This window comes from Hemiscyllium ocellatum, unplaced genomic scaffold (genome assembly GCF_020745735.1).
Source record: "Hemiscyllium ocellatum isolate sHemOce1 unplaced genomic scaffold, sHemOce1.pat.X.cur. scaffold_103_pat_ctg1, whole genome shotgun sequence".
Lineage (NCBI taxonomy): Eukaryota > Metazoa > Chordata > Chondrichthyes > Orectolobiformes > Hemiscylliidae > Hemiscyllium > Hemiscyllium ocellatum.
In genome coordinates, this window is record NW_026867652.1 from 2381147 (window position 1) to 2400281 (window position 19135).

At 43.3% G+C, this 19135-nt stretch overlaps 1 non-coding gene across 1 annotated transcript; it reads right to left on the minus strand.

Moving 5' to 3' along the window:
• Positions 1-8398: 8398 nt before the first annotated feature.
• trnah-gug (transfer RNA histidin (anticodon GUG)) lies at positions 8399-8470 on the minus strand. Its single transcript has one exon. It is a non-coding gene; the product is annotated as a tRNA-His (tRNA).
• Positions 8471-19135: the final 10665 nt, after the last annotated feature.

The window sequence follows — 19135 nt, forward strand, 5'->3', positions numbered from 1 at the left end:
CCCGACCCCATGGAAAATACTTCATCTATTTATCCAAGTGCATGAAATGCTGAGGCTGGGAGTGCTTCCGGTCAAAAGTGGGGTGGAAGGGCATATTATTAAGATTCAGCAGCAGCTTTAACCTCCACTGAGGACTGGGTCAGAGGGAGCACGCTGGAGCTTTCAGTGAGAGGTCGGTGAATCGAAAGCATTCTCAGAGATTTTCCTTAACAAAGCGGTATTTTGTTACTTTGACAGTAAGAAATGCATTTGCTCACATCGTCTCCACATCAGTCTCCTGCTCCAGTAAACACTCTAATCCAGCGTACATTGCTTCCATTCCAACTCAGAAATGCGTCGTATTCTCTCTGGGATAATCTGAATTGACAATGTCATTCTTTGAATGGAGAAATATAGCAGGGAGTTGTCAGTGCAGCGGCGATATATTGGGCTAGTAATCTTTTGTGACTGGGAGGTGGCAGGTGCTGTTATTTAAATTCGATGAATAAAATCTGAAAAAAAACCCAATCTCAGGAACAGAGACAATAACTTTACTTTACTGAACACTCATAAGTCATCTCCCTTCGATAGGGAAATCTGCCAACCATAACGAGTCCGGTATATATGGGACTCCAGACCCACAATAACGTGATTCACCCATGTATGCCCTCTGACTCAGTTCAAGGTGAATTAAGAATGAACAACAAATGCTCTTCAGACCAATGATAACAACATTCCATGGGAGAATAAGGAAGAATAAAAATACACGAACAACGTGGAAAATGGGAATAGTACCTGTGTGGACTCGAATTCAACTGATTGTCAAACTAAATAGACACAAGGATACCCGTAGCGTCAAGAAGTCAGGGCCATGGGGTGAGTGCAGAAAGGGATTCAATTACCCGCTGAGGTGTAAACTCACTCAGTCACAATGCGCACAGGTCAGTCACCACTCCCATATGTGAGAGGTGATCACTCAGGAGACCAACTGACAGAGTCACCAGCTAGTTTACAAATGACAGCAGGAGTTCTATTCTGCTGTTATTGAAGCTGTTAATCCAAACCAGCAAGGAACCATGTCTGGATGCATGTTTCCAATGGAGTTCGCTGTTTTCTGATGTAGACCAATGATTTAGACTTAGTTGTAATTGCCATGATTCTGAGGTTTGCTGATGATGTAACAAATGGTCGTGTAGTTGACTATGATTAAGAATATCAGAGACTACAGTGATGTATCAATCAGGTGGAAAGATAAAATGTTGAATGGAATTGAATCCAGATCAATGAGTGTTAACGAAATTGTGGAGAAGAAACAATAACAGTGAGTATTCTGTGTGATGTAGACAGACAAAGAGATCTGGGAGTGGACATTCATGATCGCTGAAGATCAATGGATAGGGGAATCAGTTGAACAGAAGTGCGTACTGTAGAGGGTGGAGATTACAGTCAAGACTAAAGTGGTGCTGAAGAAGCACAGCAGGTCAGTCAGCATCCAAGTTGCAGAAGGAAATGACGTTTTGTGCAAAAAGCCTTCATCAGGAATAAGGCTGGGATCCTCGAGGTTGGCGAAATAAGTGGGGGGGGGGAGGGGTTGGGAGAATTTAGCTGAGAGTGCAATGGGTGGGTGGAGGTGGGGATACGAGTGTTAGGTCAGACAAGAGGGTGGCATGGATAGGTGGGAGGGAAGTTAGACAGGTGAGACAGGTCATGGGGACAGTGCTGAGCTGGAAAGTTGCAACTAGGTTAAGGTGGGGGGAGATGAAATGAGGAAACTGGTGAAATCCACATTGATGCTATGGGATTGAAGTGTCATGAGGCAGAAGACGAGACATTCTTCCTCCAGGGTGGTGAGGGAGCGGCGGTGAAGGAGAACAAGGACCTGCATGTCCTCGGGAGAGTGGCGCTGGGGTGTGTGTTGAAGTGTTTGGTCACGGGACGTCGGGGTTGATTGTTGCCAGTGTTCTGGAGGTTTTCTCTGAAGCGCTCTGCGAGAAGGTGTCCGGTGGCCCCACTGTAGAGGAGACTGCATCGGGAGCAATGGATGCATTTAATGACATGTTTGGAATTGCAGGTGAAACTTTGGTGGTTGTGGAAGGTTTCTTTGTGGCATTTGGCATAAGTGGTGTGTGTGTGTGGGCGCAGATTTTGCAATTGCTGTGGAGGCAGATGAAGGCGCCGGGAGGGGAGGGTGGGTCATTGGAGGGCGTCGATTTGACTTGGTAGTCGTGGAGGGAAAAGTCTTTGCGGAAAGTGGATGGGGTGGGGAGGGAAAATTATCCCTGGAGGTCAGTGTTACTGATTTTTTTTAGAAACCCACTGACTCCCACAGCTATCTGGATTACACCTCTCCAACCCCACTTCGTGCACAAATGCTATCCTGTGTTCTCAACTCCTCCGCATCCACCACATCTGCTCCCTGTGGACCTGTTCCACCACTGAACACACCAGATGGCCTCCTTCATTCAAGAGCAGACCTTCCCCACCCATGTGGTTGAAGATGCTCTCTAATGCATTTCATCCATGTCCCGTACCTCCATCCATGAAGTCCACACCTCCAAACACAACCAGAACAGAACAAGGACAGAGGAAGGTCTTCGCCTTACATTTCACCAACCTCCACATATATCACATCCGCTGACATTTTCACCATCACTAAATTGACCCCACAACCAGGGATATATTTCCCTCCCCAAATCTATCCGCTTTCTTCAAAGACCTTTTCCTCCGCTACTATCTACTCAAGTCCACGCCCTCCAATGTCTCACCATTACCTCCCAGCACCTTCCTCTGCCACTGCTGGAATTGCACAACTTGCGCCCACATCTTCCCCCTCACCTCTTCCCAAGACTCCAATGGATCCTTCCACATCCATGAAAATGTCACCTGCAATACCTCACGTGTGATTTGTTGTGTCTGTTGCTCCTGATGCGGTCACCTCTAAATTGGGGAGATCGGATGTCTTCAGACAAAGCACTTCAGAGAACATCTCCAGGACACCTGCAAGAATCAACTCCACTGATCCATGGCCAAACATTTCAACTCCCCCTCCTACTCTACCGAGGACATGCAGTTCCTGGGCCACTTCTATCGCCAATCCATCACCACCCAACGTCTGGAGGAAGAACACTCCACCTTCTTTCTCGGGACACTACAACCCCATGGAATCAATGTGGACGTCATCAGTTTCCGCATTCCCACTCCCCCACCTTACCCCAGTTCTAACCTTCCAGCTCAGTACCGTCCTCCTGACTTGTCCAACCTGTGTATTTTCATTCCCACCTATCCACTCCACCTTCCTCCCTTATATATCACCATCACCCACCTCCTTCCATCTACTGCGCTCTCAGCTAAATTCTTCCCTGTCCCACCCACGTCCCATTTATCTCTACACCCCATAGGCTCCCAGTCTCATTCCTGATGAAGGGCTTTTGCCCGAAACGTTGATTTTTCCTCAGATGCTGTCGGAGCTGCTGTCCTTCTCCAGCACCACTTTCATCTTGAGGGGAATCGGTTGATTGAGAGGGTTTTCGGATATTTTCTATTGTTGACCCCAGGCTGTAGATGATAGTAGAACTTTAACAACCACAAAATTCGGAAATAGCTACAGGACTGAGCACAAATCTGGTGTCTGCATTCATCAATATTTCTTAGATATTAAGATAAAAGTTGGAAGGTTGAAGTATGCAACTTTGCCAATCAAGACTGCTTCACCAGTCAATGAGTTTATCACTGATTCCTTTCCAAGTAAGGGTGCTATGGTCCTTGGAGGGGTACTTGCAAGTGGTGGCGTTGCTTTGCATATTTCAACCTTGTCCTTATAGTCAGTACAGCTGTTGAGCTTTGAAGGTTCTATCAAAAATGCACGGATGACTTAGTCCAGTGCATCATGTAGTTGGTGAACCCTGCTGCAATTGTGATATAGCTGTGAAGAGAATAAATATTCAGTTATTGAAGAGGGTACAATCAAGTGACTGCATTGTCGTGGACGGTGCCCAGTTCCTTAAGTGTTATTGAAGTGAAACCCATCGAGGCAAATGGAGAGGTATGTTCCACGTCTCATTTGTGCCTTGCAAACGATGTAGGATTCACGGAGACACGAGTTGAGTTTATAATTAAAAACTGTATAGCAACGGACATGATTTTGTTGTCAAAGTGTTTCTATAGACAACCTCAATCCGTTTTTCCTAAGTACTAGCTCCATGGACGATTACACGGGGAATTAGTTTAAAGGAAAGCCATTGAATGTCAATGGGATATGATTAGGTTTTCATTTGCCAGAGTTATCATTACTGTATTTCGTCCTTGTGTGGTTTTCAGTCGCTAGCTGATTTCAAGTTTCAATTCCCGTCTGTGCTTGTAATTTCAAAAGTTGCCTCACATTAATTTTTCCACCTGCCTTAATAATGTGTCTGGACGCTGCAGGGGACAGCAGAGATTTACAAACGTGTTGCAAAATCTGGATAAAATGGATCTTCGTGTAATGATTGGTTAGGCTGGGATTATTTCCCTGAAACAAAGGAGGCGGAGTGGAGCTCTGTAATCACATAATAATATTTATAAACGTTCAATATTCATGGGATCTCGACAGGGTAGATACGGGCAGGTGCTTCACCCTCTGGTATGAAGGGAGCACCAGAGGACATGAAATTTGTATTAAATATTGCCTATTTAATTCATAAATGAGGCGTAATTTCTTTGCTCAGGGGCCAGTGAGTCGGTGGAACTCCTTACCGAAACTGTTGTTGAGGCGGAGTTGGTGTGTTTTTTCAAACTGTGCCAGACAGATATTTAACCAGAAAGACGACGAAGCTTTGTCGATGTAAGGCAGGAGAATGGAGTTGAGGATTTTCAGATCAGCTATGAGTTCATTGAATAGTGGAGCAGACTCGATGGGCTGAATGGCCGATTTCCAATCCTACATCATTTGGTCTAACACATCATTTTATTGATAAATTTAGAATTCTGAGGGGATGGGATGAAGTGATAGAAAAGGTTTACAAACTGATCAGACAGATCGGGAACTAGGCTCATAAGCTCATGAAGAAGAAATGCGATGTGGCCTGGAGACAACAAATGGCACTGGGCATTCCGCAGATGGGTATGTGCAGAAGGTGTGCTTACTAAAGGAAATTGGTGGATCTTATATTGTGCCAACTTGGTGATCACACTGGAAGCTGGATCACGGTATAATTCACACAGGAAAAGGTTGTGAAAAATTGAAGTTTCATTTCATTGGAAACGCTTACTGTGGTTCCAATTCTAATTGACTGTTTTAAACACTGATCAGAACTTTGTTAAAATTCACAATCCCACTGGATAAGCTATTGCACCTGATATTTGTTTCATTTTCATTCGATGTAAATTCATAGCAAGTCAAGATGGAATGAAAGGAGGAAAGAAACGTTACATTCCTTTTCATTATCCCAATTTAACTTACAACACAAACAAATTGCTTTATTTCTACTTTGATGAGGTAACGATTTATCACAAATCTACGGTGCAATGAAGGGCAAGAGCAAGACTCTCCATCCAATGTGTATTAAAGATGTGAGGCATAAAGGGAAACCAAAGCTGCGTTTGATAGCAGTAACAGCCAGAGTAGGATTCAAATCCACACGTGCACAATGGAAGAGCAACCTGTCACCTTAACCCCGTGGCCACTTCAGCCCATTGCAAAGGGGCTCACATGTGACCCCGTCAAGATTACAAATGGTGCACCCAGGGGATAAGAAATTCCCTGAGCGGAATCGAATCCACACCATTATGTTTCTGCTTTCAACGGAATAATAATACCAGCAAAATCGAAGGAATTGTCCTCGTCCTTGGAAGGAATACCTGTCCTTGATTCATTCCGTGTCGGAACTGTCTCAGAATGAACCAGTAAACATGAAATTCCCGTCACATTCACACGCACATTTAGTCTTGACGCATAAATTCTTCAGTTTCTCTCTCACGTGACGAAGTATATAGGGAGAGAGAAGTGAAGGTGATGTTTTAGCTCGATGGGCTTTCTCATATGGCTGAACCTGAACTGGATAAAATTCCCGGAAATGCAATTTCGTTCGTTTCATTTTATTTATTTTTGCTGCAACCTCAGTCTGTTCTTTGCAATGATCCGAAGTGAATTGGATTTATATCACTGGAACGATTAATGTTGCATTCAATTTTGCCTCGAATGTATTTCAGCTTAAAGAAAATACTGATCAGAAAAACAGAAGGTTAAACTACAAAACAAGATGCCAGTTTTGAGTTTCAGTTACTTTGGCAGATTTTGGTGGGTATCAAATGAACCCAACATCATGGCGGTTGTCCTCTCATCTTTAAGGCATGGGATTAAAGCAGGAAATCGATCTCCAAGAGACGGGTCACTTCCTATTCATTGTGGAATATCTTTCTTTGACAATATACATAATCTCCTCAGTTCCATTTATAATGCTTCATGAGGAATATTAATAGAAATCTTTCAAAACTCTGAGTTTTTCTTTTGCGGAATCTTACTCAGCTGCATACGTGTCGGGTATTTCTTTGCATCTAAAGCCGTCCAAATTAGACATTGTTTCCTCGCACCTTCCACTCCCCACACCGCGCTTTTGCACTCTTACCTGGCCACAGGCTGTCTCTCTCCTGGTGAAACTCACTGCTTGTGTGTCTCTAAATATGCCTTTCCAAATGTTTTGGAAACGGATTCTCTGAGTGACAGAAATTCTGCTCCCACATTTCTTTGTCCGACATCGATGGTTTTCATTTCCTGACGTTCAGAAATTTGTGAACTTGAAAGAGTGAATTTACCAACTATTTACTCTATCCAACTTCCATTCGGTTTTCCTTGGTTCAGTTTCAAATTTTCCAATACCCAAATAAATAAAATTCCGTCCCCACTAAACGCCTTCAGCATCGTCTCTAATGTCTTAGCAGCCAATAAACGCTGACAGTGTCCTCTCTGATAGAATCACAGATTCCCTACAATGCAGAAAGTACAATTCAGCCAATCGAGTCTGTCGGGACACACTGAAGAGCATCTCAACCGGCCCAACTCCCCTCTTTATCCCCGCAGGCCTCTGGCTTGTGATTTCAAATAAACCTGTTGGAATAAAACCTGGCATGGTGTGACTGCTGACCTTATCACTGCGTTACCCATGGCTAATTCACTTAACTTACTGAATTCACTCCCTGGACACATCAACGCAATTTAACATGGCCAATCCACCTAACACCTAGCTCAGTGCGAACCACTGAGCAAATGTACCATCACATTGAACACTATCTGTATCATGTGTAATGGCTTTACACACTGGTAACTCAGCCGAGTGAAAGCAAGCTGCGCCCTCAAACCGAGCTCAATGCATCCAAACGCGGTTCTCCACTGTACAACCTCATTAGTGCTGCTGGAAATGTTTCTGCACTCAGATCTGAGTGATTACTTTGTTTTCTTCCTCAGATTCCTGCTTTAAATAAACATGTCAGTCAGGAACAACTCTATGTAATGGTTTTCATTCCAACACAAACACAATGTGCAGTTTGCACAACTCACCTGTTTGCACTTTCACAGACACCCTCTCTCCCCAGGAGTTGCAGCCCGTCTCCACGCTGATTCAGACAGCACTGTCCTTCCTGTGACATATCCAATCGAGAATGGAAGGCCAGGCATTAATAACCTTCACTGGGGAACAGAGCGACAATTTTAAAACATTTACGATGCCCCCAGCGGAAAATTGAGCCCCGTGACAGGCGGGGACACTGACCACGATACTGTGGAGGACAACAACATCGAAGGAGACCCTTCAGCCTGTTGTGGCCTCACTTGTTCAACACAACTGCTTAACGACCTAAATCAAGTGTTCCATTGTTTAGCCCATAGTCTTATATGTTTTGGCATCACAAATAATCTCTGGTCCATGTCAGTAAAATCTGCTACATGAGCATTGATCTCACAACAGCGGTAACCAAATGTATCAACTGATTTTCATGTCCCGATCGTGGGCTTGGGGCACGTTCACCCAGCGACAGTGACTGCAGCAGCACAGAGTGAACAGTATCGATGTGAGATTCTGCAGTGCCTTAATGAAATAAGAAATGACTCCACAACCACATGATGAAAGAGCATAGCTCCGACAGCTAGTGCCCATTTAAACCTGGTAGACTCTAACTTGGTGTTGTGTGATTTTTAAGTTTGCACATCATTGTCCAAAACCGGCGTCTCTAAATTAATGAAACGGGGGTGTGGGACGGAAAGTTCAGTTAGTGATCTTAGGAGGGAGAGAAATCTCTAGGAACTGTGGATTTGAATTCTGACATATGAAACAGAGATTTGAGCGAGCAGAATTTGAAGGAAAAAATTCATCACCTTGGAGAAAATTTCCATGTTAAAACAAATGATTCCTTTGTGTTTAACAAAAGCTGAAGCAGATAGAAAAATTACTGCCATGACTCGGATTCGAACCGAGGTTGCTGCGGCCACAACGCAGAGTACTAACCACTATACGATCACGGCAACACACAGACAAGCACGCTGATTGCTGCACTACAGTAGCATAAGAAATGTTAGGCAGAGCACGGAATGAACAATATCAGTAATTAGCGAAAAGTGGCAGATATGTGGGAACTCAGAATGGGCTGACTGTTTAACATCGGTGCCCCCAGAGGCAGTGGTGATTCCATCATTAATATGCTGAAGGCTGAGATAAATAGATTACTCCAAAACATCAAAGACTCCGGGGACGGTGAAGGTTTTGTTGAAATGTATGCTTCAATAGCAATGCAGTTTAACATCGGCTCCTTCACCAGTTTCCCCCCACAAGGCAGTAACTCCTGCTGACACATAGTCGCAATTCCCAGCCCCAGCATCATAGGAACTGAGTGGCGCAGTCGCGAAGATCCAACTTGAAATCGGTTGGGAATAAGGTCGCAGAGCTACTCGATGGCTCCAGTGATACAACCGGTGAATGCACGGTATTTCTATGACAGTTTAGAGGCACAAGCAATTCCGAGGTTGGGAGTGTTCCTGGTCAAAGGGGGGGGGGGGGGGAAGCGGCAGAAGGGAAAATTTATTCCCGTTTATAATGACATAGCAATCTACAGTGCATCTTGCTGAGACAGCTCAGTGCCACAACTGGAGCATTGGCGGCTGGTTTGACGTTTGATTCTGCTTCACGATCAACAACTTTCCTGGAATGAATTGCTTTCACCAATTTTCTTTCCAAATGTTTGATATCTCCCTGCAGTCTGCGGCTTTCTTCCTCATGGTTAATTGCATGATTAACTGTTGTATGATCTGCACACTGCTAAATGACGGCCACCGTAAGTAAAAATGAGTCATTGATCTACATGAGAAAACAGTGGAACTCACAGCAAGCATGCTTCGTAGGTTTGCAGGCAACATCAGAATTATTGACAGTGAGGAAGATTATCTAAGATTCAAAAGGATCTTAATCCAAAGAGTCGATGGACTGAAAAATGTAACATGGAGTTCAATCTGGATAAATGGAAGGTATTACATTTTGTACATCAAAAAGAGTAGGGCTTTGCGTGGTGTTGGAGAACACGGAAGCTAGGGGTACAGGTACATAATTCCTTGTAGTTTGCAATGCACATAGACAGGATGGTTAAAAACGCTTTGGCACACTTCCCTTCATTGCTCAGTCCTTTGTGCACAGGAGTTGGAACGTTATGTTGAAGCTTTGCAGGACATTGATGAGGCCTCTTCTGGAATATTATGTCCAGTTCTGGGCGCCCAGTTGTAGGAATGATATTATTCAGCTGGAATAGGTTTAGAAAAGGTATACACAAAAGTTGCCTTTTGTGAAATGTTTGAGTTATAATGAAAGGCTGGATAGGCTGAGGCTATTTTCAGATTCGAGATTGGGGTGCTGCAAAACCACAACAGGTAAGGCAGCATGCGAGGAGTAGGAGAATCAACATTTCATGCAAGTGTCATTCATTAGGCTCTTTCCCGAAACGTCGATTCTCCTCAAATGCTGCCTGACCTGCAGTGCTTTTCCAGCACAGCACACTCTCGACTCTGGTCTCTCATCTGCAGTATTCACTTTTTCCTAGTTGAGACTGTTTTCACTCTAGGTTAGGGGTTTGAGCAGTGACCTGATAGAAGTTTATGAATTATTGAGAGGTAAGCTAGAGTTAACGATAGCTGCCTTTTCCCAGAAGGGGAATTTCAAGGCGAGAGGCTATATGTTTAAGAGAAAAAGAGAGACATTATAAAAAAAGACATGTGAGACACTTCTTTTAAAGAGGGTGTTTTACGTGTGCAATTAACTTGCAGAGGAAGTGATGGATGAGGATGCATTTGCAACATTTAAAGGAAAATTGGATCCATCCATGAATGGGAAAGTGGGATTTCTAAAATAAAATATTTTCTTTCATGCCTAGTACATCTGTTATTTCCCAGAGGACTGTTAGGAGTCAACCACGATATTACGTATCTGGAGTTTTATGTGGGATAGAACAGATGACTATGGTAGTTTGCTTCCCGAACTGGCATGAGTGAATCAGGTGGGAGTTTCCACACCAACCGATTCACGTCATCACGAGAGTCTTCAAACTCCACCGTCTGTCCTGCCAGGATCTGAACCCTTTGACCCCAAAATATTACTTGGGATTTGGATTAACAATACAGTAATAAAACTACAAGGGCATTATCACCGCTCAGCGGGTACAGGAGGAGGCAGATGGGACTAGATCATTTTGGCAGTATGTTCAGCGTGGATTGGTTGGTCTGACGGGCCGGTTTTTATGTTGTATGACTCTATCACTGACGCCACGGAACAGGCAGTTGGTTGGGATTAACAGCAGCATTGACAACATAATCGAACTCCTGATGGGATATGTTAACCTGCTGGAGTCTCCGGAGGTTGTTTTGCTCAGTGATCCCTTCCCACACACGGGATTGGTGAACGGCCTCTCCCCAGTGTTACTCATTAAATGAGGTTCATTTCTGTGGTTAATTGAATCCCTTCCAGCAGTCCCTACATTGTCCTGCTTTCTCTGTGGTATTGGCGTCATTTTCTCTACCCAGAGTGAACGATTCTTTCAAATTGTGTCCACTCAGAAACAAATCCTGTTTTCCATGTTGTGAATGTGTTTTCATTCTTTCTCATTCACCCACAGGGTGTGAGAATGACTGATCAGGACAACATCTAATCTTCCCCACTTGTTCGTTGCTGCCTGGCTGCATCACAACCCCTGGAGCGATCCCAGCCTCGGGTCGCTGTCTGTGGGCAGTCTGCACATTGTCTGTGTGTTTGCATTTTTATTCCTCCCTCTGACCAAAGATGTGCCAGTTAAAGAGATCAACAATGGGAAATGCAGGTTTATGGAATAGCGAATATCTTGGGGTCTGGTGGGATGCTCTTCGGAGGGGTGTGGACTGGAACGGCCGACTAGCCTGCTTCCCCATACGTGAGGATTCTTGAATTAAGGATCAGCTAATGTTTTTTCTGGTCCTGGAGTCTCTCGTAGGCAGGACTGGGTAAAGATGGTAGAATCCCTTACATACGGGACATGAATGAGTGCGATTTCAGGAAATTAATGATCCCTGTTCCTGAGGTCAGGCTTGCATTCTAGGTTTTATTCGTCGAACTTAAACATTATCGGTTCGCTGTCCAAGTCCAAAAGGACAACTAGTTTAAAATATCACCCCAACATCACCGTCTCCATTTTGAAGTCTTTACTGTGGGAAGAAACTTATGCTGAGCTGATGCAAGCGAAAGCAGCTGCCACCGCCAGTGTCTGAAACACAGATCCAAATAGCAAAATCATCTTTTAAACCCACCACTGCCAAGTTGAGGACTCAACACGCTCCCGTTGTGCCACTCAGCTATCTTAGCAAGATGCACTGTAGATCGCTATGAGAGTATAAACGGGGCCAACTATTCCCTTGATCAGGAGCATACTCAACCGAGGAATTTCTTGCGCCTCCATACCATCACAGGAAGGGCCGCACTGTCACCTATTGCATCACTGGAGACAAAGACGAACTCCGCAGACTCACTCCCTTCCCCATTTCCGGTTGGATCTGGGCGGCTGTGCCGCAGTTTCTCTGACTCCGAGGCTGGGAACTGGTATTAGTTCCCAGCACTGGTTACTGCCTTGAGGAAGCTGGTGAAGTCGCTAATTTTATGCTAAAATGCTAGTGAAGCATACATTTCAACAATATCCTGAACTGTCGCCTGAGTCTTTGAGGCTTTATCGAAATCGATCAATCTCATTTTTCAACATTCTCATTTAAGGGATCTCCACAGTCTATGAGGACATCAAACTGAAAGATTCAGCTCATTCTCAGTTCCCACATGCCTGTCACAGTTTGCTGAGTACTGATATTGTACATTTGGTATTCTTCCGAACATATCCTCTGCTAGTATACTTATTGCTGCTGCCAAGCATCCTGTTCTGTAGTTGCTGTGATCGTGGTCGTCTGTATTTTGCATTGTCGGTTCTAAACCATATCACAACACTAAGTGTTCTCTCCGTTGTCCTTTGTGTGACACATCGTAAGAAATTAATTGTTTTACCTTCAAATTTCGCTTTCTCACATCTCTGCGTTTTATATATCAGGATTCAAACACACCTGTTATCGATGATTCCTCTCCTTCCCACGATCATTAAAACTTCCTTTCCGTCCCTCCTCCCATTTCTCTGAGGCAATGCACAATCTATCACTCTCTTTCACATTCACACTGTTCTGTCTATGCAGCGGTCACTGTTGATGGGTGAACGTGCACCAATCCCACCATCGGGACCTCCAAACAAGTTGATCCACTTGAATACCGCAGTTGTGAGATCAATCCCCATGTAGTAGCTTTTACTGACATAGGCCAGAGACAATTGGAGCGTCAGGCTCATGGGAAAGACCCAGGGCAGTTTTGGGGAAAAGAGATTTTATTGGAAAAGATCAGCTTTTGTGGCTTTCTGCATTGGTCTTGTTGTAATTTCATAGGACTGATAATCCAGAGACTAAGGTAATAGTTTGAGTACTCGGGCTTGAGTCGCACCATCCCAGATTGTAAAATTTAGATTCAGCAAATATCTGCAGTGAAGAATATAATGACTATTATACATCCATTGACATTTGTTGACAAAAAAAGCATCTGGTTCACTGACGTCATTTCAGGATGGAATCTGCTGTCCTGACTTAGTCTGACCTGCATGTGACTTCAGACTCATAGCAATGGGGTTGAGTCTCAACGGCCCTCTGTGCAATTAGGAATGGGTAATAAATTCTGCTTAGCCAGAATCGCCCTACTACTAATACAGAATTTTTTTAAAAACAAATGCTCATTAGGTTAAAGCAAGAGTGTTGTGTGCAGTTTTGCAAGTCACATTATAAGACCATAAGACATGGGAGTGGAATTAAGGCCATTCGGCCCATCGAGGCCACTCCACCATTCAATCATGGCTGATGGGTATTTCAACTCCACCTACCCGCATTCTCCTCGTAGCCCTCGCAGGAATGTAATCTCACTGAAAACATTGCAGGAGATATTTACCGGGATATTGTTTGGGACGAAGAGTTTCAATTAGGAAGAAAGACAGGACAAAGTGGACTGTTTGTCGCAGTGCAAAGGAGATGTAGTGGAGACATGATTGAGTTAGGGAATGGAGAGGGTTAACTGAACGAGTTTCCCATTGATGGAGGGATCGATCAGCAGGGGCCAGAGATTTAAGGAGAAAGTCATAAAGGTTTCAGATGATGTGCGAAAATGCTTTATCAGCCAGTGGGGGGTTGGAATTTGGAATACACTGTCTACATTGTTCAGAGTGGCAGACACTGTTAAAGGTGAAATGTGTTGCTGGAAAAGCGGAGCAGGTCAGGCAGCTTCCAAGGAGCAGGAGATTCGACGTTTCGGGCATGAGCCCTTCTTCCTATGATCAGAGGAATAGATAGAGTAGACAGTCAGAAACATTTTTCCTGGGTACAACAGTGTTACAATGGGACATAAATTTAAGGTGAAGGGTGGAAGGTATAGGGGAGATGTCAAGGGTGGGTTCTTTACCCAGAGAGTGGTGGGGACATGGAATGTGCTGCCCGTGGGAGTGGTAGAGTCAGAATCATTGGCGACATTTAAGCGGCATTTGGATAGGTAAATGAATGGGTGCTTTATCTAGGATAGAAGTTCGGCACAACATCGTGGGCCGAAGGGCCTGTTCTGTGCTGTATTGTTCTACGTTCTATATGTTCTATTTTCAGCTCTAATCTCCAGCATTGGCAGTCCTCACTTTCTCCTGGACATTGTTATAGCCTGAGTAAACATTCAGATGTGAACTTGTGATGCAAAGACATACAAGGCTGTGGGATAAACATTGTGAAATGGGATTCAGTTCATTAGGCAGGTATTTTTGACAAGTGTGGCCACAACTGGTTGAAGGGCCTCCTTTGACACTCTTGTTCTCGGTAGTATAGTAGTTAGTGTCCCCGCCTATTACAGGGCTCAATTCTCCACTGGGACAGTGTAAATATTTTAAAACAGTCGCTCAATTCCTAAGTGCGGGAATTGATAGTTGTCCTTCGATTCTCGATGAGGCATGTCACAGGAAGGACAGTGCTGCCTGAATCAAGGTGGGGAAGGACTGCAGCTCTCAGGGAGGCAGCGTGTCAGTGAAAGTGCAAACACGTGATTTCTGCAAACTGCACAATGTTACTGTGTTCGAATGAAAAGCATTTGACAGACTTGTTCCGGATTGAAGTGTTCATTGGAAGCAGGATGGTGAGGAAGAAACAGCGTACAAGCATTCAAATATGAGTGCAGAAACATTTCCCGCAGCACGGATCAGATCGTAACAGAGTAGCGTTTCGATACATTGAATTTGGGTTGATTTGCTTTGAAGAGGCAGAGTTACCAGGGTATAAAGTCATTAAAAATGATACAGGTTTTGCTCACGATGATGAACATTGGCTCAGTAATTCGCACTGTTTTTCGGTCTGAGGGTTATGTTGATTGGTTAAGTTAAATTGCTCTCTCGTGTCCAGGGAGTGAATTAAGTAAGTTTAATGAATTAGCGACGGGTAACGCGGGGACAAGGTCAGAAGTCACAGGACGCCAGGTTATAGTCCAACTGGTTTATTTGACATCACAAGGGGGAGGATTGCCCCTTCTTCTGGTGAAATATAAGGGAATAGGGAGGAGAGCTAGGTCTGGGTGAGATGCTCTTCAAAGAGTCTACACTGGATTGATTGACTGAAATGCTCTTTCTGCACTATAGGATTCTGTGATTCTATGAATTGATAATGACGGTGTTTACTGGGGTGTAAAGGCATTAGAGAAGATGCTGATAGGGGTGTACTGAGGATGAGATTTTATTCACTTGTCTTCTTGGAATACTGAGAACAGTTATCCCTGAACCAAGGAAGACTTAATGGGTTTTTTTCAAGTTATGAAATGTTTGGACAGAGTAAATAGGTGGAAAATTTCCTCTTTCAAGTAAGTAAACATCTAGATGTCAGGCATTCAATACCTTTGATAAAACCTTTGAAGGACAAAGAAATGATGAGAACAGAATCGCTGTCACTCCGAGAATCTGTTTTTCAAAGTGTTTGGAAAGGCACATTTGCTGACATGCAAGGAATACATTTCACAAGGAGAGAGACAGCGTGTAGCTAGGTAAAGGTGTAGGGGTGGGGTGAAGTCAGTCAGAAGTTGCGGCGAAACAATGTCTAAGTTGGTTGACTTTAAATGTAAATTTCTTTAATGTGTGCAGCTGAATAAGATTCGTTTCCAAAACTGCATTTTGAAATATTTCGCATAATATTCCACGTAAAGCATTGTAAATAAACTGAATGGATTTTTATTTATTGATAAGGTAAGATATCACAGAATGAATAGGAAGTGACAAGTTGCTTGTAGATCGACTTCCTGCTTTCATCACATGCTTTAAGGATGTGAGAACAAACACCATGATGTTTGGTTCATTTAATACTCAGTGAAATCTGCCAAAGCAACGCGTAACAAAACTGGTGGGTTTTCTTTTGCACTTTAACTCTCTGTTTTTCTAAGCAGTATTTTCCTTAAGCTGAAACAAAGTCAGAGCAAATTTGGATACTACATTAATCGTTCCAATGAGATATATCTAATTCACTTCTGATTATTACAATGACATTGTGAGATTTCAGAAAAATGAAAATGAAACGAACAAATCAGCATTTCTTGCGATTTAATCCAATTCAGGTTCAGCCATATAAGAAAAGCCATTGAGCGACAACATCACCTTTATTTCACTCACCATGGCTGCTTCTTCACGTGAGAGAGAATGTGACTGAAAAAAATTATGAGTCAAATGTAGGTGTAAATATGACGGAAAATTCTTGTCCTGTTTCATTCTGACACAGTTCTGACTCAGAATGTATCAATGACAGTTATTCATTCTGACCAGCATGGCTATTTATTGGAATATGCTGCTATTATAATTCCGGTGAAAGCAGAAACACAACGGTGTGGATTCGATTCCACTCTGGAAATTTCTCATCCATACTTTTCATCACATGTAACCTGATGAGGTCACATGTCACCCCACTAGAAAATGTGCAGAGGAAACCGAGAGATTATGGTGGTGGGTTATCATACTGCTGTGCTCCGCATTCACGGGTTAGAGTCACACTCTGGTTGCAAACTTTACGCACCCCTCTAGCAGTTTTTCTTTGCACCTCACACTCTGGTATACACTGGATCGAGAATCTTGTTCTTGCCCTTCACTGCACGGGAGATTCACAAATAATCGACATCACATTAAAGTCAAAATGAAGAGTGCGAGCAGTCATTCTACTCAATTGTAGATGAAATTGGTGTAATGAGAAGGAACGCATTTTTCTTTCCGCCCTACATTCTACCTTGTCTTTCTATGAATTTATATCGAAAGAAAGAGAAAAAAAAAGTGATGGGGAGCACAAATCTATCCAGTGGGGTTGTTCATGAGTATTTTAACCTAACACTTCACACAAAGATCTAATCAGTATTTCAAACAGTCACTCGGAATTGGAACCGCAGAAAATGTCTCCTTTGAAACAAACACTTCATTCTTTCACAAATTTCTGCTGTGTGTGAATCACACAACGATCCATCATCCAGCGTGATCACTGACTTGCCAACTGTATAAGATCTAGCAACTTCCTTCAGCAATCACAGCTTCTGTACACAGCCACCTGTGCTGTGCCCAGTGTCATTTGTTGCCCCCAGGTCACAGTACATTTCTTCTTCCTGAGTTTATGAGCCTTGTTCCTGATTGTCTGATCTGTTTAATAAACCTATTCTATTACTTCATCCCATCCTCTCACAATTCTGAACTTATGAATAAAATAAGGCGTTAGACGAAATATTAAACCAAGTGGAAGTATGCCACTCAGCCCCATGAGTCTGTTCAACCATTCAACGAAATCATGGTTGAACTGATTTGGAGATGCCGGTGTTGGCCTGGGGTGTACAAAGTTAAAAATCACACAACAGCAGGTTATAGTCCAAAAGGTTTAATTGGAAGTGCACTTGCTTTCGGAGCGATGCTCATTCACCAGGTAATCTAATAATCTTGAATTCCTTTCTGCTCGACAAAGTTTCTTCATCTTTCTGATTAACTATCTGACACAGTTTGATAATACCCAACCACACAGTCTCAACAGCGGTTACTGGAAAATGTCACAGATTCTTTGACCCCTGAGCAAAAATTTCTGAATTAAATGGGCAATATCTAATTCTGAGATTATGTCCTCTAGTGCTCTCCTCAGAGCATAGAGCAAGCCACCTGCCCGTATCTACCCTGTCAAGATCCCACGAATAATGAACGTTTACAATTATTATGTGATTATAAAGTTCCGCTCCTCCTCCTTTGTTTCAAGGAGAATAATCCCAGCCGAACAAATCATTCCACGAAGTTCTACTATATACAGAGTTAGCAACATGTTTGTAAGTCTCCACTGTCCCTTACCGCGTCCTTACATATTATTAAGACAGGTGGAGAAATTTCGGTGAGGAAACGGGTTGAAATTTCGGGCGCAAACGGGAGTTGGAACTTGAAATCAGAAAGCGATTGGAATCGATGGACCCACAGAAAGATCAAATACAGAGAAGATAACTCTGACAAACGAGAATCTAATCATATTCGATTGACATTCAATGGCTTCAATGTAACTGAATTCCTCCGTGTAATCGTCCTGGGAGCTAGTATTTAGGAGAAATGGAACCTGACTGCCCATATGAAGAAGTTGACGGAAAAAAAATGTCCGTCGGTCGACTTTGTTTAATTATTAACTCAACTCTCATCTCCGTGAAGCCTACATCGTCCGCAACGCACAAATTAGATGTTTAACAAAAATGTCTCCATTGCCTAGGTGAGTGCAGCTTCAATGCCACTGAAGGAACTGGGCACCCTCCACGACAATGCAGTCACTTAACTGTATATTGTTCAACACCTCAATATTTATTCCCTTAACTGCTAAGGCACAATTGCAACAGAGTGCACCACATAGAAGATTCACTGGATTAAGTCATCCAGGCTTTGTTGACAGAACCTTCAAAGCTCAAAGACTGTACCGACTATAAGGACAAGTTTGAAGATGCACTGAAACTTCACAATTTGCAAATTATCCTCCAAGGCACAAACCAGCATGACTTGGAGAGGGATCAGTGGCAAATTCATTGAGTGGTGAAGTAGTTTGATGGGCAAAGTTTAATATTTCAGCCCTCTATTTTTCATCTTTCGATTGTTAAAAATGTAGATTATTGCATGGACCAGACTTGTGCTCGTTCCTTTAGTTGTTTCCTAAACTGGCGGTTGCTAAAGATCGAATATCATCCACAGGCTGTGGTCAACAATAGAAAATATCCAAAAACCTCTTGAACACCTGATCTCCCTGTCCAACAATCTTCAGAGATCTGTGAATGTCCACTCCAAGATTTCTTTGTTCCTGTACACCACACAGAATCCTCACTGTTATTGTTACTATTCCCCAAATTCACGACCACACATTGGTCTGGATTCAATTCCATTCGCCATTTTTCCTTTCCACCTGATGGCTACATCCCTGCAGTCCCTGACATTATTCATCATAGTCAACTATACGACTATGTATCGTCATTAAACGTCTAAACCATAACTGCTAAAAAAAAAGTTTGAATTATTGATCTACATCAGGAAAAAGTGGTACTTCACTGGGAACAAG